The sequence below is a fragment of the Tyto alba genome, unplaced genomic scaffold (genome assembly GCF_018691265.1).
Source record: "Tyto alba isolate M040663 unplaced genomic scaffold, T.alba_DEE_v4.0 Super-Scaffold_1000006, whole genome shotgun sequence".
In the NCBI taxonomy this organism is placed as follows: domain Eukaryota; kingdom Metazoa; phylum Chordata; class Aves; order Strigiformes; family Tytonidae; genus Tyto; species Tyto alba.
This window is the reverse complement of record NW_024881272.1, coordinates 5,167,349-5,191,149: the sequence shown is the minus strand read 5'-3', so window position 1 is coordinate 5,191,149 and position 23,801 is coordinate 5,167,349. Positions and strand designations below refer to the sequence as shown.

Sequence of the window (23,801 nt, the reverse complement as noted above, 5' to 3'; positions counted from 1 at the left end):
AGTGCAATTTTATGAATAGCTCAAGAGTCACGATGACCAATATCCTCTTTGTTCTTATTCATAATGTCAGTACAAAGTGTCATTTGTTTTGATCACAGATCCTCAGGAAGAAAATAGAAGTGTTTCGCATGGATTATGATCAACTATGAATGCAGAGTCACTACCAAAGATTTCGGAGACCAAAGAACAGTAGGAAACAAAAAACTGGTTCCAGGCACAATCAACCTGAGCTCCTAATTTTGTGGAAACTCTGACTGGTTTTTTGACAGACAGTACGAAAGCTGTTTCTCTCTAAATGAGGAACGGAAGTGTATCGGGCTTCACTGAATCTTCACTCCCCCACACGTAGTACAGCACAGCTAGATTCAACTATTCCATACCAGGACCTCAAGACATTTCAGTGAAATCTAGGAGCCACTGACTGAATTCTAATTCTGGATCTGAGTTCTTTGATTCTTATAAGTGTATTTTTAGTTAGAAGTGTACTTTTTCCAGCACTGCTTGGAAATTTCTAATTTAACATTGCTTTTAACCACCAAACACAAGGTAGAAGTTTCAATAAAGGAGGAATTAAAGTACTTCAAGCAACCGTCACATTCGCCTAGTACACATCAAGTCGGATCCTTCTGTCTGGAAATACTTTGTGGAACCACTTCGGTATTTGGATACCTCACTGCCCTTGATCAGAGCTTGTTAAACACAAAAGGGGCTAATTAATCTGTAGTTCCTTACCATACAGGGCTACAAGAAAGAGCCTCTATTACATTTACTCATTTTGCACACAGTAATTCCTACCTTACATGAAGAACACCCAGAAACACTTGAGGTTTTGGGTGTTGGGCTCCTGAGTGCTTCCTTCCCTCAGTAGTTTTAGGTAAAATCTCTCTGCTAAAAAGTCACAACAATAGGGCCAAAATAAATCAAACAACACTAAAAATATGGCAATGTTAAGATGCTGCTACTTTAATGCATTCTCCAGGTATTTTTTCCTTAATTTTTATAAGGCATACAGTTATTAAATACCTTTTATTTAATACTCTGATGTGGGGGCTTTTATATTAATAGAATATGGATTATACTTCCCCTAAAAATCACTATATATATGTTGTGAGACTCACGTAACGTGTTGCACCCTGAACAAGTAGGGGTACAGGCAATTCTGCTGACCCAGTGCCCAGAGCGGGATGCCTCACTCACTGAGCCCACCCCGACCGGTCTGTATCAGGGTGGTGGGTGGAAGATCTGGACGCCCTGCTGTACAGCCCTCGCTGCGTACGAGCTGCTGCACACCCAAGGCAACTGGTCAAAGATGGTCCAAGGTGCTCCAGGGGCATGCAGGCACCAAGGAAGGTTAAGTAAGGAAGACAAAGTACGCTGGCACACAGGCACCACGTCCACGAGCATTCATGCTACCCGCCATCAGGGCAAAGGCTGATAACACTCAGGGTTCTTCCCTGCAGTTTGGTGCACATGCCCCTCAGTAGAAGACCTGTGTGCATAAGGACTGCGTTAGCAAAGGCACATACTACCCAATACTATGGAAAAAAAAAAAAAAAATCACTCGTTTGCTGGGCTGTATGCTGTCCGTTCTGCAACAGGAAAGATTCAGGAAGCAGCACAAGGCTGCATGGTGGTAAGAGTCATTACAGGTGCAGCAGTAGGGAAAAAACCCAAGGTGGTCTGAGCAGACTACCAGGCTTTTAATGCTCCTGACAGAGAAATGCATGGTATCCTTCTCTCACCCCAGAAGCCACTGTTCTTTATTAATTACTTCCCCCCCAGAACCTCTCAAAGTCCATAGGAGCTATGTACAGATGTGTAAAATCTAGAAACATGTCTAAAGAGGGGGAAAAAGCTTATCATCTAAAAGCAGAGATAACTGCTAAAAAAAAACAAAAAAACAAACAACAAAAACAAAAACAAAAACAAAAAAAACAACCAACAAACCAAGACAAACAAAACTAAGCAACATAATTTAAAAATACCAAAGACACACCCCACACCACAACAAAAAATAACACACACTGACCAAAGTCCTACAATTAAGCAGGAAGTCAGTCAGAAAGCAACAGGCAACAGGACAAAGAACATTCATCCAACTATGAAAGAAGATCCTGTCAAGTCAAACTGAATTTTATCTTCCGAACTATATTCTTCAGTTTTACACTCAACCCACCAAAAACAAAACAAAAAAAAAACAGCTGGATTACTGCACTGTAAGAATAAGTAGTAATATAGGCTGAGAGAGTTGGGGGGGTTCAGTCTGGAGAAGGCTCCAGGAAGACCTTTGAGCAGCCTCCCAGTGCTTAAAGGGGGGGAAGGGAAGGTGGGGAGGGACTCTTGTTCAGGGGATGTGGGGATAAAACAAGGAGTAGTGGTTTTAAACTGAAAGAGGGAAGATTTAGATCAGATACAAGGAAGAAACTCTTCCCTCTGAGGGTGCTGAGGCACTGGCCCAGGGTGCCCAGAGCAGCTGTGGCTGCCCCCTCCCTGGAAGGGTTCAAGGCCAGGTTGGATGGGGCTGGGAGCCCCCTGGGCTGGGGGAAGGGGGCCCTGCCCGGGGCAGGGGGGGTTGGCACTAGGTGGTCTTTAAGGTCCCTCGCAACCCAAACCAGTCTATGATTCTACAATAAAGATAGATTGTACACAGCATTAAAAAAGAAAAATGAAAGCCAACTGAACAGATGGCTTTCAGTTTTCAGTAAGCATGATAATATTAAGATGTAATATAAGATAGCAAAAATGGTAAAAATAGAAATTTCCACAATAGAGATGAAATAAAAACTCAAGCAACTTAATATAACCCCATCCTCCTCCAGGAAATTTATTATTTAACATAACCAAATCCCAGATCTAAAATTTCACATACTACGAAATCTCCAGTCAGATGCAGGAATCCTGGCAAAGCATGTGATAAACTGCCGCTCGTGAAGACTGAGATAAAAGATACTAGAAGACGACATGCAAAGGGTAAAGGCATGACAAAAACAGAGATTGAGGAGCATCATATTAGAGCAGAAAGAGATTACTAACAGTTATTAAATATGCAACACCAGTACAAATATTAGAATAATAAAACATTTGGAAATAATGAAAGGAAAGCAATATAATACAGGACAAAAAACCACCTGATGGACAGAAGAATGAAAAATTAAAGTCAATCATTAAAGGATCATTTGGGTTGATCCCTGTAAAATTTCTGCTCTGAATTCCGCACATCAGTGGGAAATGACTGCCACCAATGCTGTAAGCATGAAGTAGCCACATGAGCTCAAGATGTCTGCATTAGTTATGGACAAATACTACCTCCAAAACATTTCACAAGAGACATTGATGCTGTATTCTATGCAGTTCTGGTCACCTGGCTTCCAAAAGATTTTTGAAGTATATGTATAAAGAGAAGGGCTTCCAGGTTCTCTGAAGACTTCACTGCAGAAACGGAAACCTGACCTCAGCTTGTTTACGCTAACAAACTGATACGCTTGCCTTGTTTAAATATCAGAAGGACAAACCAGAAGTATGAATAAAATGTAAACTCATGCTGATAATCAGAATACAGCAATTGGCTTATTAAACAGTTTCCAGAAAACAGTACTAAAAGCAAAGAACCATAGCTGCTTAAGTTAGTACATGCTTCCTTCCTGAAAGAAATTGTGTCATACGGTGCCTGCATCAACAGTATAGCTAACCCAGTAACACAGACTCCTTTTTTTTCATTGGTTTGATTAGTCCTGCTGCAAACTCAAAGCACTTCTATACTCATATATTCAACCACGCAAAGTTATGTCACATATCCACTCTTTCCCTAAGCTTCTGTTGCACAACAATCACAGTAGTATCAGCTGTTTAAGCTCCAAACCAGATGAAATTAAAATCCACAGAATAGCAACAAATAGAATAAAAAAAAGTTTTATTAGGTAGACAACATAGTTTCAAATAAGAATAATTTTAAAAGCTTAATTTAAATACGGTCTTCCTCCTACCCTAGAAAAGGCTTTACCTGGACAAACAGTTGAGTGAAATTATTACTCTTTTTAAGACAACACCACCCACCAAGCACTTTCACTATCATGTGCACTCACATTCTGGATGAGAAAATCATCTTATTGCAGCTTTATGCACCTCATTCTCTGACTTTGAGGGCAGACAGGCGAGAGAGAAAAGAGAAGTAATACATAGTTAGGGTCTGCCTCATTTATATCTTACTCAGTTTCCAGATATCAAGATCCTTTCTTCAGGGTGCTCCAGTACTCAGTGCTGCTCTCCTTAATCTCAAGAACTGGTACAACTCACAACTTCCATTTTCTCAGATGAGATAAAGCAAAAACCTCAAAAATCCAGGAGAATATCCTTCTCCAGGGCACAAGCTACTTGTTTACCAAATTCTATTACAAAAACCAAACTATTAGCTCTGTTTGTAATCAACTTGCAACAACAATAAAGAAGCTCAGCTCAAAAGGAAAGGTTTTTAAAATTAATTACACACAAATAGAAGGAGATGCTTACCTTTCTGACTTCCACCGTTCAAAAGCCAGCTACACTCCATGGACTGACTCACAGCCAAGAGTTAACTGGTAGATACTGTAGCACAAGGCAACAAACTTTAGCACTAGTACACAGCTGCAAGCGGTAGCAGATACTGGCCCTCACACAATACAGGCATGAATCAAACAGAAGGAAAGAATCATTGCAGGCAACAAATGGAGGAAGCCAAAAATGTGAACATATGTACATGCTATTTAAGCTTAGCTTGGGGTTGTAAGAGGTTTCTTTTTTTCTAATAAAAGGTCTCTCCAGCAGAGTTTGGGCTTTAAAAGACAAAATGTAGGTTCACTAAGTAAATAAGAAGAGCAAGAACTGAAGAAGTTTCTTCTCACAAACTGTTTATAAATTATCAGCTTCCCTGAGCTGCTTTCTTCAGAGATCACCTACAAGCCTCTATTCTGTTTCGCAGTTCTTTAGAAAGAACATTGCACAGAAGAACGCTTTATTCCTTTGGATCCGGCTATTATTTTGCAATTGCTGTCAGAACAGACTGATCATCTGAAGTTACGATACATGGTTTGTTTTTCTTCTCATGCACCAAAAGGGGAAGCATTGGGGAATCAAATCATTTTAGCACAGAAAGTACATCAAGAATAATAAGGTTTTGCTCTCCTCAGTCTCCCTCTCCAAGACCTCCACCACACGGCCATGCAGCCATCAGTTTTGCTTGCAAACAAGAGGAATAGTAAATGATTAATGTCATGTTGATTAACTGATACTCAGTTTGCCAAGTATTTTTGTTATGGGTTGGATGTGCAGGCACAATATCAGTGGAACAAACAAAGGAAGAATACATCCATCATGGACAGCACTCTGAACAGAGAAGCCACACTTAAGAGCATGCAGTGGAGCACTGAATGCTGCTAGCATGAACTTCAGGATCCAAATATTCTTTTCAGAGCTACTCAGATCCACAGTTTCACTTCACTGCTGAATAATGCAAACAACACATGAATAGGGAACAATTATTATAGACTGTGCATCAGCAAGAAAATCACAACACGCTCACTATGAAAAGTCTCTAGAAGCTGCCTTCTCTATTCTTAGGTTTCAATTTTTAAAATTTTTTATTTTAAATAAGGCAATACAAAAAATGTCATCAGAAGACAAACTTGAAAACCGTTATAACAATCTACAAACAGATCCATGTGGGTGGCATACCTTCTCTCAGAACAGGAAAAGTAATTCATAGGAAAAAGTTCTGAGAAAGATATTTAAGTAAAATTTTAATGTGCAACTGAACACTTTCAAGTTCTGAAACAAGAGATGACAACTAACAGCATAAGCTTTGCTACTGTCAAGAGGCTACAGAAACTTGGCCACCAACAATCACAACTTGCATGCCAAAAGCACATATAAGAAAAACCAGTGATGAAAACTGAGAATCTAGACTGAATATTGTGTAAACCCACGCATCACACATGGATGTAAAGAAAACTCCAACATCCATGCAACTCACCAAATAATCTTCTGTAGGCATTAAGTGCTAGAGTCAAAATTGTGAAAAGCCAAATAAAAAACCCAAGATGATCAAATCATCCTAGGGTAGATTTTTAACAGGTGAGAGATGACAAAGTACCAACTGTTGCTGAGTGACAACCTCCAAATCCACAGAATTAAAAACTCAGTACATACACCTGCCTCAGCTGCACATTTTCTTTCTACAGTAAGACAAGGAAGATTTATATTTAGAGAAAAGAAAGCAAAGCTTCCACACTGAATGCCTGCCTTTCTCATTCAGGAAGAATACTCTTGAGAGAACATTTTACCGTATTTTTTTGTAAAGTCATTAGCAGACAACAAGCATCTTTCTTGAACAAGACACGGTATCTTAGTCTGTTTTAATAGTCAGCTTTCAGAGAGATGAGTACAGTCTTTATCAATAACATCTGTGATGAGATTTCAATGATGTTCTCTATAATCATTCTTTTTTTAACATCATGCATTAACATAGACGTTTGCACTGTTGCCATAGAAATGGTGCTAACAGGAAAAAAAAAAAAAAAAACTAACAACACACAAATTGCCTATATTTGGTATGACTATTATGTAGAACTAGAATAGACATTTGGGGAAGAGCCGGATTTTCTGCCTGTGCCACCATCCCCTGAATTCATTTCTTAAAGTGTGTCAAGCTCAGGATACCCAACTTCTATAAGCAAACAATACACAAACCAGTTATCCATCCAAGCATCCACATCTTTTCCACACTTCTAACTCCCTTTGGAAGAACCTCAGTAAATCAGACAACTAATGAAAGCACAAATGAACACCCACATACCAATAGTTTAAATACTTCCCTTCACCCAAGACCGGTCAGTAACTGTTGATCACCAAAGCATCTGCTGAATAAAACATGACACAGAAACTGAGCAAATCCAAGTTAATTTGTACAAATCCAGGACTTCAACAAAACAAACGGATGTTGGAAATTTGTTTTAAATGTTCAAGAATGAGCAGATAAATCCACGGAGGATTCGTCAGCTGGCCCAACCAGATGTCAATGACCTACGCAAAGCGCCTGAAATTGGAGACCGAGCATATGTTTGCTTCAACTAAAATAATTTACAGTGAACATTTTCATAAAGGAGGATAGTATAAACAAAACAGAAACTTACAGTAGATTGCAGGGAAATCTTGTCTCCTTAGATACTCAAGGCAGACAGAAATTTATCTGAAGGCCTGAAATTCTGGTACGCTCGTGTTACTTCTTGTGCACTAACAACAGCAGAATCAACAGAAAAACTAAATGTGATTTCAGGTAAATGGACAGTATAAATGACAGCCCTGCTGGAGCTGTTTCTAAGCCATCTATCTACATTATTGATGAAAGGATCTGCTCTAAAGGAATGACATAATAAGTATCTACAGAGTTTGTAGAACTTGTATAACTGACGCAGAATATAATGTTTTGCAGAAGACATCAAAAAGACACCAAGATGCAGCACAAGTATTGCTCTGAAGAACACAGCTGGCAAAGCATAAGAACCAACTATGCAAAAACATTTGTATGCCTCTAATGGTAGTAAAGGCAAGCCTCAAACTCGTGTTACAAAACAAGGAAAATGACAAACTGCAGGGGAAAGATTAATGATAAAGTTCTTTACAGCACACATAACAACTTTAAACTAACCAGGGACCAAGGAAATCAAATAATTTCTCAAATTACTTCCTAAGGAGGTAGACGCATTCTATTTTGCTTGTGAGCCATGCTTCAAATGAGGAATGCAAAAATCATTACCTGCTAAAAAAGCACATACATCTTTCTGCTCTACACTGGATTTAGTGGCAATATGATGAACAAGCCAGGGAAGGAGAGCACAAACCCAGACACAGTTTACCGGCATTAGAGAATTAAAGGCAAAAGATGCACGTGTACGCACAATGCTGGTTGGCCTGCACGGTTTGATAGGCACAGAAGGGCTGTAGACACTTAAGGCAAATGAGAACAGCTAAACATGTTCAAAGCAGGGACAAGCATTTTCTTCCCAGACCTCCCAGAAAGCACAGGGAATCCTGCAATTTTTCTATGCCTTTAAGAGCACAGCAACTGCTGACAGAATAACAGCATTTGCTGTTCTTTTCAGTATTTATGGAGTCGAGTCCAGCTCATTTACCCCACACACAAAGATACCAGTGTGCCTCTGATACAGTCTGTCAAGCAGGACTTTTAAGATTATTCCAGCACTATGAACTCCGCACAGTAAGTTCAAAGGTGATATTCTATCCAAATCCTATTTGGATATTTGAGATATTCAGTGGATGACTAGATAATTATTACTCAAACATATTCTTCAGCTTATCAAATGCAGCTGTGTCCATTTCTGCCAAATCAATGGATTCGTGCATTAAAAATTGATTTAAGTGCAGATACGTGCAAGCTGAAAACTTGAGTCCAAAAGCAATGACAGAGAGACAGCCTGTACACAATACAGTTTGATAGAGATTTGGAGGAGAATGGTGTTTTGAATGTAAATCTACTGTTTTACAGCAGATAATGCTATTTCTTCTTAAGGAAACCATGCTGTTTAATGAGTCATTTAACTAGAAAGAAAATCACATTCATCTTTGTGTTAAACTGATAAAAAGTAATTCTAGAATGCTGTAATGCAGGGAAGTTCACACCATGAGATGGCAGGGTATCACAATTAGAAATGCGAAAAACATTATTATGTGACCATTCAGTGATATTAACTGTATATTTAAAAAGCTCACACATTGGCACCTTCCAAAAAATTCCACTATAAACTGCTACTTCAGTTAGTACTAACAGTAAAATCTCTAATCTTAGCATGCTGATTACAAAATGGTTTGCTTTCCTAACAAGGATCACCAAAACCATCACAGTGCTAAAGCAAAGCAGCCCAAATCTTTGGGAAATCATGAAATAAAAAAAAAAAAAAAAAAAAAAAGCAAAGATCCTCTAATCCTAAAACACCTACCAGCTAAGCTTTTCTGTTCTCTGGCAAATTCTGACAGGAAACCTTGCAGGAGTTCTGTCCTAAATTTTTGTACAAAAGTCTTTTCTTTTCCCCCTCTTAAAGAGAGGGGATCTTCTGGCCCAGACAAATCAATAGTACTGGCTTCCTCTTAAACAACAGAGATTAGCTAACCTGGACAAACCAATGAAAGCTAATTCTTCACCTCATCTATATGAAAATACAACACCTCTCTGAGACTCCATCATGCCCTGTATTGCTGCTGTAGGAGTTTTAGTTTAAAAAAAAAAAAAAAATCAACCACCCAAATAAATACACAGCTTGGCCATGATGAGCATTTTTGCTGTCACATAAGATTCACCTTGAATAGGAGGAAAAACATGAAAAAGGGCCATGACTAATACAGAGACTGAAAGGGTCTGAGGAGCAGTTTCTGCTTATTTGGAACCAGTAGCCTAAGTTACAATTTGAACAAGGATTTGATACTGCTTCATCATTATTGACATTAAACTGTCCTTGTCCTGGAGGTACAAGGAAATCCGTCGACATAAGAAATGTAAATGAACAGTGCACCCCAAACAGGGAGTAGCCTTGCTTGAAGCAACAAAAAAGCCCCAGTGAAGAGAAAGCTGTGCTGGGAAACAAACTGAACTGGGAGAGCTGGACAGGGAACCCAGTTGCCAGCAAGGCACTTAGTTGCCTTGCAGATGCAGGCCACAGCCCATGGGCTGCCAGCTGCAAGAGCCCCGTTGTGCAGAACCATGGGCTTTTAATATTCTGCACCATATAATTACTTTTAATGCCCAATTCCTGTGAGTTTAAGACAAGCTACCTTATCACTGCAATATCGCAGCAACAAGTGAATTTGACTCCCAGTTCAGAAATTGTGTACATTTGCAATTCCAAAAGGTATTCTTTGATGACATACAAGATCTCAAGATCTATTGAAATACTTTACATCGCAGTATTTTCATATGGTTCTACTAACAGATGGTCTTCCCCATGCCCTGAGCAACAGTGTGGACTCAATGACCTCTAGATGTCCCCCCTAAAATATTCTGATTCTCTAGCTTAAAGAAAACACAAAAGGCATTAATGATCTAATCAAAACAGTGTCTAGGTACAGAGAAAAAAGCAGTATAACCAAATATACTGATCAAGCAGAATCAAGCCACACAATCTACTTAATTTCTTACTCTTTTCACGGTTTGAATTTTACATATATCTTTTAAATTCCAAAAAGAGTGGATAAGCAGTATTTAAAAAGCTTAAGATCTGTTTGAACATGTTTGAATCTCCCCTTATTTCCTTCCAGGAATATTTACTAAAATTTGGCTTCAAGCCTCTAACAAAAACATTCTACTTCATAATAAACACAAAGACAACCCTGCAGAATAGTCACAGAAAACTGTTTTTAAATGCATCACTTCAAGCAATCAACTTGTGGCAGGGATATGTTCTCCTAGCTAGGAAAAGCAACACTGTGGTGGATACTCAGCCCAGACAAAGATGTTATTCATGTGGCCTCCCCCCTCCAACATTAACAGCCCCCAGAGGTAGATCACAGTCCATTCTGTCCTTCCTGAAAAACCATCACAGAAAAGCAAGACTGCCAGACATGCATACACAGGTTCAGAGGCCATAAAGCCCGTAGACCCCAGAATGAAAAATTAAGTATACTGACAATGGAAGACCATAATCCAGGAATAGCAAAGAAAAGCTGCAACCTCTCATGTTGTGAAATAGAGTCCAATAAGGAAGTAACAGCAAATCAGCTGGGTATCATGGAGAAGCAGAAGCAAAGAGAGAGAATACGAAAGCCCCATCTACACCACCTCCCCTAGCCCTGCTATGTTTTTGACAAAAGGTTTCATTGTGTTTTGATACTTGGTGATACTGCAACACTTCATGGCATCATCAGCATCAGAGATTCAACTGATACTGCCTTTGAGGATTTGGAAAATCTGAACTACAAATAATTTGGTGAAAGAAATTAATACCTGGATAAATTCTTTTACAGTTAAAAAAAAAAAACAAAAAACATGTATTTTAACCAAATAAATTCAGATCTCCCAACATTGTCTCAAAGCCAAGATCATACATAACAGTGAAGCTTTAAAAAAAAACCAAAAACAAACAACAAAAAAGCAAGACACAAATTAGTAATTTATTTCCCCGTTCTATACTACCAGGAAGTGAGTTGTCTACTACCAGCTAAAAGAATGGCCGAAAAAGCCAATAACTTGGTTAGACTTTGAAAATACTTTAATTTTGTAGTTAGTTTCATATTCAGCTTGACAAGTTGGGGAGGTTCATTTTGGTCATGAATGTTATTTAAACATAAAGGAGAGTCAGCCACATCATAAATAGAGTATTAGTATTTTACTGTTGAAGTATCACTGAAGTCACTAGCCACAACATGGTTAGTGTGTTTTTGGCAGGTGGTATACTTTTGAAACAGCCTTATCACTTAAAAGCTAAGGCATTTTAATGAGCTACACAAACTCATCTTCCAGTACCTCCAAGACAATAGAGAACCTCAACAAAAACAGAAAACAGAGCTACCAATTTAAATGTAATATTCGTACAGTGATTTACAGGATCTTTCCAATCTAAGAATCTAGGGTTTTTTTCACAAACAACAGAGTAGGGGTTTCCAGCTGCTTTGCACGCAGCTAATAAACACCATAAATCTGACAAAGCTATCAAATAGCAGGCAGCAGGGCTGCTCTGCCACACAGACTGCCGCATAAGCCAGCTCCCTCACTGAGGAATGAAGCAAACTCAACATCAATTCACTCTGGGACCCAGCTGCACGCTCAACCCAGCCCCATAAAAGAACCCAATTTGAAAATGGCATCTCCAACCTGGGCAAGATCCCTTTTTCTCCTCCAAGATGTGCTTTCTGATTTTGAGGATTGCGACATTAAAAAATGTCAGCCTCCTCTGCATTAGAGAAGATGCCAATTATGAATTCCAAAAGATTGCCATTTTCCTCCTGTAAGCAAAGCACTTCTACCAACATCAGGAGAATCACAAATATAGAAAAAGCCACAAAGAAATACTTATCAGCTAGTCTGATGATAAGATCATAGAAACACGCCCTACTGCCCTAGGGAAAAAAAGATATCCAATTCCATTAATGACCTGGAATGCAATAGGGAAAGATGACACCAGAGAAAGAGAGCAGCAACAAAAACTTCAGTTGCTGAAGCCCATCACTCATCTTCCCTCGCTCACCCCAACTAGTAAAATCAAGAAGATATCCAGGAAACTCAGGACCAGTCCACACAGAAATGTGACGCCTAAAAACCCAGAAACTCCAGCACATCCCAAGAGAGGAAAAGAAAAGTCTATCTTCTCTCTTGTTCCCTGGTGAGATGTCACTTTTGTCCACGTCCTTTAACGCCATTACTGCCTGATTCTGTTTTCCACTTAAGACTATCACTTCAAAGGAAGAGAGGATGAAAAAGTATGTAAAACCATGGATTTTTTTCTAAGTTATGAAAATAAGAGCTAGCTCTTTTAAAAAAAATTAGGTACAGCCAAAATAAATACTTAAAGCTCTGAACTTTTCCACAATATACCCTTGTTTACAAATAAATGAGGGATCTAGCAAAAGTTTCCTGGGTGCAGCAGCTTAGCAAGACATCTTTCATGTTAGCTACTTGCATTATTTACCAAACAAGCTTCCCTTTTTAGCAGTATCACTTAACATAGGCTACATTTCTATGTCTGTCTAAATTAGCATAACACAAATAGGACACACCTCTAAATTATATTACTACATAGATCTGCACAACAGATTTCACATTTTCCTAAGCTATCCTTTATAACAGGCTTTTTGGCCTCAGCAATATTTTTTCAATTAATGTCTTTATTGTTATATAACTAAGTTATAAAATTGAAATCAAGAATTATTCTTCAACAAAACTGTCAGCCTCAAGTCATTAGAGCATATACTGTTGTTACCCTAAGTCTAAATTTGTTTAAGAATTCATATACATTTTGCATATAGTCTCTGCACTTATAACAAGCACATGCTATAAGTGTACAATAAACCACCAAGATTTTTGATGAGTTTCTCTAGATGCCCTGGCATAATGATATCTTAAATACTTTTAAATTTTCCATTGTACATACAAAAATAATTTAGGATCATGTAACAACAAATGTACAGATGTTTCTTTTCCCCCCTCCTAGTCACACAGCATTCGCTACCAAAAAGAGAAGGAACTAATGCAGTTCAATGCTTGTCTCTAACAGAATTTTTAAGACCTCTCTCTAACAAACCAGAGTCTCTGAAAGCTAGCTTATACATATAATTGTAAAAATAATTCTTATAAGAGAAGTTAAATTACCTTATCTGAAACATGAGTTAGGTCCTAATGAAGAAGCCTTTCCACCACTAAGAGAGCTTCACAAGAGTCAAGACTGACTTTTCAGAAGTATTAAACACAAGTCACAGCATGAAATACAGTCTGTGTTCTGTCATCACACAGGCCCTATCCACATTAAAAAAAAGTCAGCAAGTTAATTAAGTACAAGGGCAAGCCATTACATGCAGACACTGAGGAAGTGCTATCTGCAAGCAGGTCCTAAAGCACGCTATCTGCTTATGAATAGCTGCCGTTCTTCAAAGGTAAAGAAATACTGTACCTCAAAAGCAGTTTTTCCCACTTCTTTAGTATCACTTTAATATACCTTCAACTTCATAAAACATTGTACATCTGGCACCTGCTCCAAGTGAAAACAGCATCAAGCTTGCCTTTTTGTTTGATCTCCTGACTACAGTTTGATTAACAGTGTTTTCCTCTCCGAATTCCTTTAGAAGTGTTCAAAGTGTCCATCCAGAATACTTTAACAGACATTGTCAGTAGGGCTGAACAATTTCCACAAATAAAACAATTTTCTGCAAGCATAACTAGATATTCACAAGGGTATAAAAAAAAAAAAAAAAACAAAAACAAACAAAAAAAAACCCCTGAAGAATCATGGTTTCATACCATGATTAGATTTGGTACTACTACCTTTGGTTCATTTGTAATGAAGACTTTGTCCAATGCAACACAATACTTATTTAAAGTACCATTAAAAATTACCTACCAACATGACTGGAAATGCCAGACACTACACTGGAACAGAAAGAAAGTTATTGTCCACTAGTAAGGAAAAAAGCACTTCTAGCAAGGCATGTCACTAGGAATACCAAAATCTATTATCAAAGAGTTATCTGGCAATATCTGTTCAAAATAAATCCAAAACAGGCCCAGACTGGGAGGGGAAAAAAATAAAGCAAAGGAGTATTAGAAGAAAATATGTATCATCAATAGGTCAATGAACCAGCAAAGGGTGGCTTGCCAAGCACTTTTCAAGCAGTAAGTAGCAGAAACATTTCTACTACAGAAGGACATTTCCTATTATCATATAGATAAAAAACACAACACAGTCTCATTAGAAACGGCACACCTGACACCATCCATGTATGGTATATTCAAAAGTAATAATAATAAAGCCTTATAGCTAAATAATGTTTATCCTCATCCTATCTTAAGGCAGGCCTGCAAGGCCCAGGTTTTATCTCTCCTAACAAACATCTCGAGTTTCAGGCCGCTCACTGTTCACCACGTTCACGGTTCTCAGGAGCACAGGGTTAGTGTGTAGCCAAGAAGAAATCTTGCTAGGCCTTCAGTAATTTTGCACTCTGAGCTCGAGAAGATCCTTGAAGATCACTTCAATTGCATGGAAGGACTGAACTCAACAGATTCCTGTTCTTCTCATACATTATTCCTTTCTAAACTGCCTGTTGGTATATTTCCATGAAAGCTTGATCAGTAAGAATATAAAAGTTATTTAGAGGTACTTACCAGACAAGCCTGACAACTAACACCCAAACAAACTGGTCAGACTAAAAGTATGTGACTATTATTCTAAAAATAAATGAGATAGCTGCCACTACTCAGGTATACTTACCAATAAAGCACATGGGAAAACTGGCTGGTAATCAAAGACAAGGCTGTTGGCAGAGTGGTCTGGACTCGCTAGCAACAGCAGCACAGTTCGGGTGCCCTTTAACCACACAGAGAAAGTTAATCATGTGACAGAGTAGGAGAGGAAATACAATGATTATGAGTCATCCACTTAACCATATGCTTTATCAATACACCTCATGATATTAGAGTTACTAATTAGTGACAGCACAACACAGCGATGGGATAGTAGTCCAAATCTTTGGGGCATTTTTTCTTTCACTGATTTAGTACTTCAAAAAATGTATGTGCATCTTGAAATCCAAAATGTACACCTAAAACGATGCGATGCTACCAGCATTGATGCTTCACACAAGTAAACTGACTGCAGATGCTTTTGGAATCCCCAACACGCTTCATGGGCTTCTGGATTAGTTTTTGCTCGATCAGACAAATGGCTATATTACCAAGTTTCCAGTAACACCATCATCATTCCCAACTCACTCCACCAGCCTACTGGAAAAGATGCAATGACTGTTAAGCTTAGCTATATGAAAAGAAATTTTCAGAAATGTCACAAGGATCCTATAATGCCTCAAATATTTCTGCATGAAATCTGAAACTAAGAAGTTTTTCCCAAGTTCCCAGGCTTGTAAACCCAGCTAGGGATTCAAGATAGAGCGGAGCTTGTGCTCCAGCACCAGAAATGAGCACTCCACAAGCTCAGCTATAACCGAACGGACAACTGATCCGCTTAATTGATTTCAGCTGGTTTATGGGAACTCTGATTTTGTACTTGCCAGCCATTCCTCCACTAATTCTTTTTTTTCATTAATTCCTCTGCCATGACATCAGTGCAAGATTTTGTATGGCTGAAGAATAAATAGTTTGGGGGAACTATCAAACTGAAAAATAAGGCAAGGCAAAAAGCAAGCTTAATTTCTTAGCTAAGTTCCCTGATGCAGTTCACTCTACTCGTGTTTCTGCCAAAACAGTGTGGGAAGTGAGAAGTCAATAAAAAAGCTGCCCCAAAGTATGTGGGGTCACAACCTAATTCAATTACAAACCAATTTAAATTATTTGTAACTGTGGAGGACCCCAACTTTATCAAGCAAGTAACAGAACTTAACAGCAATTAGAAGATCAAACTAATGACTCGGCAACATAACAAGTGGATTACAAACACCAGCTTTTGAAGTTATAAATCTTGATTTTTACATGCAACTCCACCTGTGCTTACATGCCTCTTCAGATATAAAAATCATACGTGAAGCTTACAAAGAAAGATATAGTAAACAGAGACTTCCAGCTTTTCATTGGATGTTTCTGCCTGCCTATACACTAATCTGAAAAGGCTGTATCACAGCAGAAATGTGTTTTGTACTAGTCCTACTTATTCACTTACTGGTCCAAATCCAGTCACTCTGTGACATTATACCACTTATTCTAAATCTAAATGAAAATATAATACTATAGTTTAGACAATTACCCCAAACCCTGGGCACCTTAATAATGTGATAAAAGCAATCCAATTTACAAACTGCATTAAGATCACTTTTTCAGGATCGCTGCCAGTTTTATCTAGCCACTATTATAGAAGAAATACAACTTCAACTTTTTAAAAAGATCAATATTCTTCCTCAGAACAATCAATCTGAGCCCATCTCAATGAGGAGAGCCAATTCCATAGTCTCAAAGCTGTCCCTTAATGAATAATGAGGGAGACACAAATCAAACAGCTTTTAATGCCATACTACTACAACAGTGGTCAGAGCTGATAGCCAGTCCTAGGTCACTTCAGATTTAATTGATTGCTGCCAATACCACTGCTCCATTAAAGAGAAAAAGAGGTAACACATACATATCCCCAAGCATCAGTGCCACTGTCTCCTACTGACACAGCTCCAAAGCCAGCAAAACCTTCTGCACCACATTTTGCTTCCAAATCGCTTTGAAATGGAGTTACAGCATATCTCAAGCTTCTCCTCTGCAACCACCATTATGCATTTCTTCTCTACCAGTCTGAGCACTTCAGCCCTCAGACATACAGTACAGGCAGTGTAAGTGAGGAGACTCACAAGCTCGAAGAAATTACTAAATTGGGCCAACCACTCTCCAGCAGAGGAACCCATAGCAAGCTTGGCAATCAGTCTCTCTCCCTGGCATTTCTCCTTATCCCCAGGCATGCTGTTCTTTCTTCCTTAACTGACCCAGGCTATTTCCAAGTTGTATTTCATTACCTGCACTAGGAACTGCTATAACGATCTAAAACCAATGAGAGGACAGCAAGAGATGACTTACAAATTCTAGTTAGCTCTAATCAGGTTAGGAGATCTCAATTTTTCAGTCAAAGATTTAAAAAACTGATTTTACTGCTTCAGTATGACTGGTAAGAACAACAACTAATAAACTCGAGTCACCAGAGGGCACTAACACTTCTACCTAATGTCAAATGCACTCCTTCAATTAGGAAGGCTGATAATTACATCCACATCATCATGTATATTTTATCTGGATTGAACTTCAGCCAGCTTGTTCTAATCCATGTTCAAATCTCAACTACATGCTGATGAGGCACTGAGCTACATTAACTGTTGTGGTCACACTTGCAATACATGGGGAGACTCACAGTCGCCCCGGATAGAGCAGAGAAAATAGGGCAGGCACATACCTCTCCCAGTTCACTTGCAATCTAGAATTTACTTTGCCTATGAAATATATTCATATAAATGAATTCTGAAATAGGCATGGAAAATAGATCACAAGTCCGACACCTCAAAGAAACAGAATCAGTAACCGTTCTTTAGGGTTTGCACCAAGATGAATCCTACCTGCAAGGGTAGGGACCAGAGGGACTGGAAGCAGTATCTGCCTCCAAGAGAAAAAAGGGGAGGGCTTCCATTTAACCACCAAGCAGCAACAGATGCATTGCTCTCTCAAACCTGGCATCAAATCAACTCCCATGTTACATGCTTAATCTTTAACAAAGGAGGCTGCTCTTTACCGCTGAGAAATAAGCAGGTTTTTAAACCACAACTATGATGCATACAGGGGGCTGACAAGAACGTTTCTTGATATTCTGACCCAGCTGCTCTTGAGCCTCTTGGTGTCAGGCAGAGGCACACGGCAGCATACCCAGAGATTTTCTGGGGCAGGAAACCTTGACTTGTTGATGCACTTGATACAGTCACACAGAGCTAAAACATAGCCTGACTGGTGCTGCCCTATGGAAACAAGGGCAAGGCTTCCAGGACCTGCAAGGTACACTGCTGCTTCTTCCCCAGCATTACTGCCCTGCAGTTCTACCTACAATGTCGTTCTTGTAATTGGGACTGTAAGACAGCACAGGCAGAGGAAGAAAAAGGGAATCCTATCCTTACTTACAGAAAGGCCCATGATAAGCATGAAGAACATCACTTCTCTGCACTGAAGTTACAGTCATGGAAAAAGTTACACTGACAATAAAGCTGGGATAGCAAGGATTCTGAGAGCACTCTCAAGGCATCCCCATGGGTTCAGAGACAACCATTTGTGTCATCTGACAGTCTACAACTTGTCTAGAAGCCCACAGGGAGTTCTGAAAAGACCAGCTGTGAGTGTCCTCAAGAGTAGCACACCTCAGAACAGTGAGCCCAAGAGCGTGAACATTAACCTTTTATGCATGTGAGGAACATCATATTTTAAAATACTCAGCACTGGCCCACTAGACTTCACAGCATTTTATTTTCCTATACTATAAGATTCAGTGAACGGGTCAGTTTTCCTAGACAAACTCTCCTATAAACTGAAACACAGACAGGAAACAGTCTCTCTTTTCCACAGCCGGCGAGCAGGTTCAATGACCACCATTTACACCACGCTAACTTGTAAGTCATGGCCAGAAGCTCCAATGTTCAGAATATACCATGTTGCTGAATATGTCCTCCCCTTCTGTGCCTTTGGGCCACCCTCTCCTTTTTCCCCTCCTACCTTCTCTAATTCACACAGCTCCTTCTGACTGCATGAAGCTGCTGCCACCTGCTCAGCCCTGTGGCTGGACTGCCACTGCAGCAGCAAGAGTCACAAGCCCTCTGTCTGACACCCCACAACTGCCTCGCTCCAGCTCTGATTCCAGGTGTCCCCTTTCTGCTCAGCACAATAGGGGGTGGTACCAGCTTGTCCACAAGAAGAATTCCAACGCCATTTTCCCTGGAGCTCTACAAGGCCTTTAAAGATGTTTGTAAAGGAAAAAGAGTTGCAGTCACACGTCCCCACGTTCTAGGGGACTAAGCATACAGAGCATCTACTTAAAACACCCAACCATAACATTAAGTCTCTCTTGCTCCAGCAGTCTTAAGGTGATTAGTTCATAAAGAGGCAAAACATGAAGCCCACACAAACATGAATGAATGAATATTAAAAGATGATTTCTACTGCAGCAGTTCCAAGTATTTAAATGTAAAGATTATTAAGAGAAAAGATTTATCATTATTTTGAAAATGTATTTTTAAGTATCTTTTCTAACAAAGGCTGTAAAACTACACTCAAATCAGAAATATACCGTGCGTTTATGTCTTATATTTCAATAAAATGCAACCAATTACACACCCCAACCCTACAGGAAGCTTTCAACTCAGCTTTATTTACTGAATGAAAGGAGGAGCCCAAATACCTCAGCTCCAAGCAAATATAAAGGAAAAGATTAATTTCTAATCTCAATGAAAAAAAAAATAGGGGAAGATGCTGTTTAAGATAGAGGTGTGTCTTTATCAATTCAAATCTTTTAATATTCAAAGACATGTGAAGCAGAACATTAGCACACTACGACTTCATCAACTTTCTGAAGTCTTAAACACATTTATTACAAACACAGCCAATTTTAAAATCAAAGTTTACACAAGTAACTGAAATTAAAGAGTTAGGCCTGGATCTTCATTCCTGTTCACTCGTGCTAAGCAGCATCAAGATCAGTAAAATATCTAAACATTGTGATTTTCAATCTACACAGTCACCAGCAAGATACAAGCGTGGAAGGAAAAAGATCTCTCTGAAAAATCTGCACAAAGGCAGGTTTCAGAGTAAAAATCCCAGCCTGATAGTAAACAGGATAACGTCATGAAGAGGGTTCTGCTTGTTGGGTTTTTTCCTCCACCAGACTGAGGAATCAAACATTTCTCATCAAAATCCAGCAAAATAAATTACAAGGTAGAATATTTCACATGGGGACTGACACACTACAAGTGTCTGCTATACATCTTCCACACATATATATTCATGTGACTGCTCATCCCCCATCTCAGACATGCCACTCCAGCATTTCAGTACAGAATACATCTCCAGCCTTGTTGGGAGGAATGTTTAATTTTAGACTAGCAGAAGTGCTTCTTTACACACAGTTCAAACTGTAAATACAAGTATCGCCAGAGGGCACTCTTTCAATTCAAGTGACCTAGCTTCAGCAAACTTCTGAGCAAGACTGCAGACAACCTACAGGCAGGGATGTGCAGAGGTTGTACAAAGCAATAATAGTTTTGCTTCTGCAAGAGAAGTCCCTTTTAAAAAAACAAAAAAACAAAAAAAAAAAAAAAACAAAACCAAACGTAAATGAAATTTAATTATTTATCCCAGAAATGTGAAATATTTTTTCAGAGTAACCAGAGTCACTCACTACTAGTAAAGATCACAAGTAATTACTAATATCTATACTATGTTATTCTGTGGTATTTGATTGCACCGGTTCACCCAGGCAGTTCTGGCACATGTAGATCCTATCAGTTTACAAAAGCAGGGTCCAAGCTTATGTGGAGGTGCCTATGGAAGCCCTCTGGCTATATCATCACAGATAATAAACCTTACAATAATATGTGAAAAAAAATGCATCTATGTTATCAAGAGACAGCTCTGGGAAACAATATATTTTTCCACTCCTCGCTGTTCTGTATTTAATATTGTTTTAAGAGGGTCAAAATTTAAACCATTTGCATGAAGGTAACACAAAAGTATTAGTAATTTCAGCAGTTTTCAACCTTTGGTCCATGTATTACTTCTAACGGCCTGCTGAGACCTAATAAAGATTTAAAAAAAAAAACAAACTGGTAAGTTGAAGTTCATTAAACAAAAATGTGCACAACCACTGAAAAACACAACAGATGTATATATCAAAAAAGACTGCAAACCACTGTTTGACGTGAATAGAAAATTAAACCCATTTTGCTTTGAAACAAACCATCACCACAGTACTACTAAAATCAAGTCAGCAACAGAGGCAGGCAGCTATAAGAAGAAAATGAACATTGTACATCCTATGGCATTCTCCAGTCTTGAAAGAAACTCAAAAACTGTAGGCCTACAAAACCTTTGATTGCCTGCTTACCCACCTGCCCCATTTTAAAATAAAAAGCCTCCATCTCTTCTAGCCGTCTGTGATAGCAAAGCCCCCTACTTTAGTATAAAAAGAGAAAGGGGGGAGGGCGGGAATAAGATCTGTGCAAAGGCACCTTTTGTCAGTACAGGGATCACTCAAATAGATAAACATACCGACAGAATTTCACCGGGCCAGTAATTACTATTAAAAACACAGGGACAAGTTACTTCAAACTACTACCTATAATCACCAGTCATCTTGGTTCAAAACATATCTATAGAATTGCTTTTCCAGCAGCTGCTGCCAGAAAATAAATATGTCAAACGCTCCCGATGTCAAACAAACAAAATCTATTTATCCACCCCCCCAAAGCAGACCCCTGCCTACCGCAAGGCAACGCGCTCCCGGTGCTCCGAACTTACCCCGTTTCAGGTAAGAGAAACGCTAGGTCGTCTCGATACCCTGAATACCATTCCCACCCCCACTGGTGTGCTCTGACCCACCCCAGGGTCACGGTGACTCGGCCCCCACTCCGCGGGAAGGTGCCCCAGCCCGCCGGGGCAGGGCTGACTGGAAGGCGATATCTCCCAGCTACAGCCACCGCGCCAAGCCCCCCCCCCCCCAGCCCTCCGCGCTCCGCCCCGGCCTCCCTCAGGCCCCACCGCGGCGCAGAGCCCGCTGACCCACGCGGGAACGCGGTTCTGCCCGTCCCCACGCGCACAAAGTACCCCACCTCGTCCGGTCTGCGCTTAATAGCAAAGTGGGGCGGGAGGACCTTCACACACACACACACACACACCCCTCCCTCCCTCCCATCCAGGCCACAACCTGCTCTCCGTCCCCTCACACAGGTAGCGGCGGCGGGGGTGGATAAACGACCGGAGGCGCGCTGCGGGCTGACTCCGCAGCCGCGCATCCCTCCATCTTGCAGAAAGGCCGGGGGATGTGGGGGGGGGTGGAGGGGGGCGGGGGTGTCTCCGGGCAGCGCCGTCACCCTCAGCACACACAAACACACAGCCGAGCCGCCAGCCCGGCCCGCGGCGGGGAGGGGGGAACGGGCCACCACCCCCGTGGGGAGGCGGGCGACAGGTGGGCGGCGGAGCGCAGGGCTGGGTGAGGAGCCGGCCCGCGGCGGGGAGCCGGGTGGGGGCCGGGACCCTCCCCGGATCTGGGAGGGGACGGCGCGCCTCCAATCCCCGGCCGGCAGCCGGGGCCCGGGGTGAAGCCTCCTTTCTTTCCTCCGAGGAGCCGGACAATGAGGGCACAAACACACACACACACACACCCCCCCCCCCACCTCCCTCCGCCGGCCGCGGGGCTCCCTCCTTCTTCCCGCGACTGCCCGGCTCACCTGCGATGGGAGCGGGGGCGTGAGGGGAGGGGGGTGGGTGGGGGGAACGGGGATGAGCGGAGCGGGGGGCGGGCGAGGACGGGGGAGCCGCTCCGGCTGCTGGAGGGGGGCTGCCGGGCTTCTCCTCCCCCCCCCCCCCCCTCCCCTCCCCGCACTCCGCGGCCGCGCAGCTCCGCGCCCCGTTCCAACCGCCTCCGGGTTGCGCTGCTGCGGGGGAGCCGGCCGCGCGCGCAAGCACGCACGCGCACACACTTACACACACGCGCTCGCGCGGGGGGTGGTGGTAGAAAGGTATTGGGGGGGGGGGGGGGGGGGGCGTTGTAAGGCGCGCGCGCGGCGCCTGCGCAGAGCACGACCGGCGCCGGCGCTCCGCCACACTTGGAGGCGGTGCGCCAAGGGGAGCCCGTGCGCATGCGCAGGTGGCGGCGGCACTCCTCCTCTTTCCTCCCCCCCCCCGCTCCCTTCCCTTCCCGCGTTGCCGTAGCGACGGGGCGGCCTCGCTTTGAGGCGTGTCCCTCCCGCCCCCTCAGCCCGCGCGCCGCTCCCTTCGCACCGGGCCGTGGCACCGGGTTCTGTCATTCCCACCCCCCCGCCGCCCTCGTGGGGCTCCCCACGGGGATCACGGCCACCCCACCACTTCCCCCCCACCCCCGGCGGCTGGGCTGAGCGCTGGGAGCGGGCGGCCACCCCCATCCCCCCCACAGACACTGCCAGTGAAAACGAGGGGGAACAGGAGGCGCGAGAAGACGAAGAGCTCTTAGGGAGCCGTCGGTCTTAGGAAAGACAACCGAGGCAAGGAATGGGACTGGCTCAAAAGTAAAAGCATTACACTGAAATTCATTCATTTAGAAGGCACGCGATGCAAGGACTTTCTAGATTTTTCCTCTGCTCCCACAAGCGCTGGGAAGTTACTAGCCTACAAGAGGAGCGCAAGGCCTTCCAGGGTGTTTGCATAATTTCAGGAGTGAAAGCTCTCAGAACACCACCCGATGTTGCAAGAATTGCCATAAAGTTGCAGGAGTTGGCAATGCTGCTGTCATGGAGACAGCATGTGGCATCGCCCACTTTTCCATTTACGGCCCCTGCCAGGGAGGCTCCAGTCCCAGTGAGTTATTACAATAATTAACAGCTAGCATTTATGCATATTCAGAATG

At 41.6% G+C, this 23,801-nt stretch overlaps 1 protein-coding gene across 10 annotated transcripts in view; it reads right to left on the bottom strand.

The window, feature by feature from the left end:
• The window catches only part of RALGPS2 (Ral GEF with PH domain and SH3 binding motif 2), a 137,751-nt gene that overhangs the window by 105,081 nt on the left and 8,869 nt on the right, over positions 1-23,801 (bottom strand). Inside the window, exons 1-2 of one of the 10 annotated variants that reach the window (XM_042805191.1) lie at positions 22,648-22,679; positions 14,958-15,053 (exon numbers count right to left, since the gene is read on the bottom strand). The exons of 2 other annotated variants lie outside the window; for them this stretch is intronic. The gene's annotated coding sequence lies outside the window, so the exon portion shown is untranslated. Of the gene's footprint in view, positions 1-795; positions 819-13,345; positions 13,464-14,957; positions 15,054-21,718; positions 21,891-22,124; positions 22,473-22,647; positions 22,704-23,801 lie in introns of those variants that run through there. 7 more of the 10 variants (XM_042805177.1, XM_042805174.1, XM_042805193.1 and 4 more) reach the window with 7 other exon arrangements.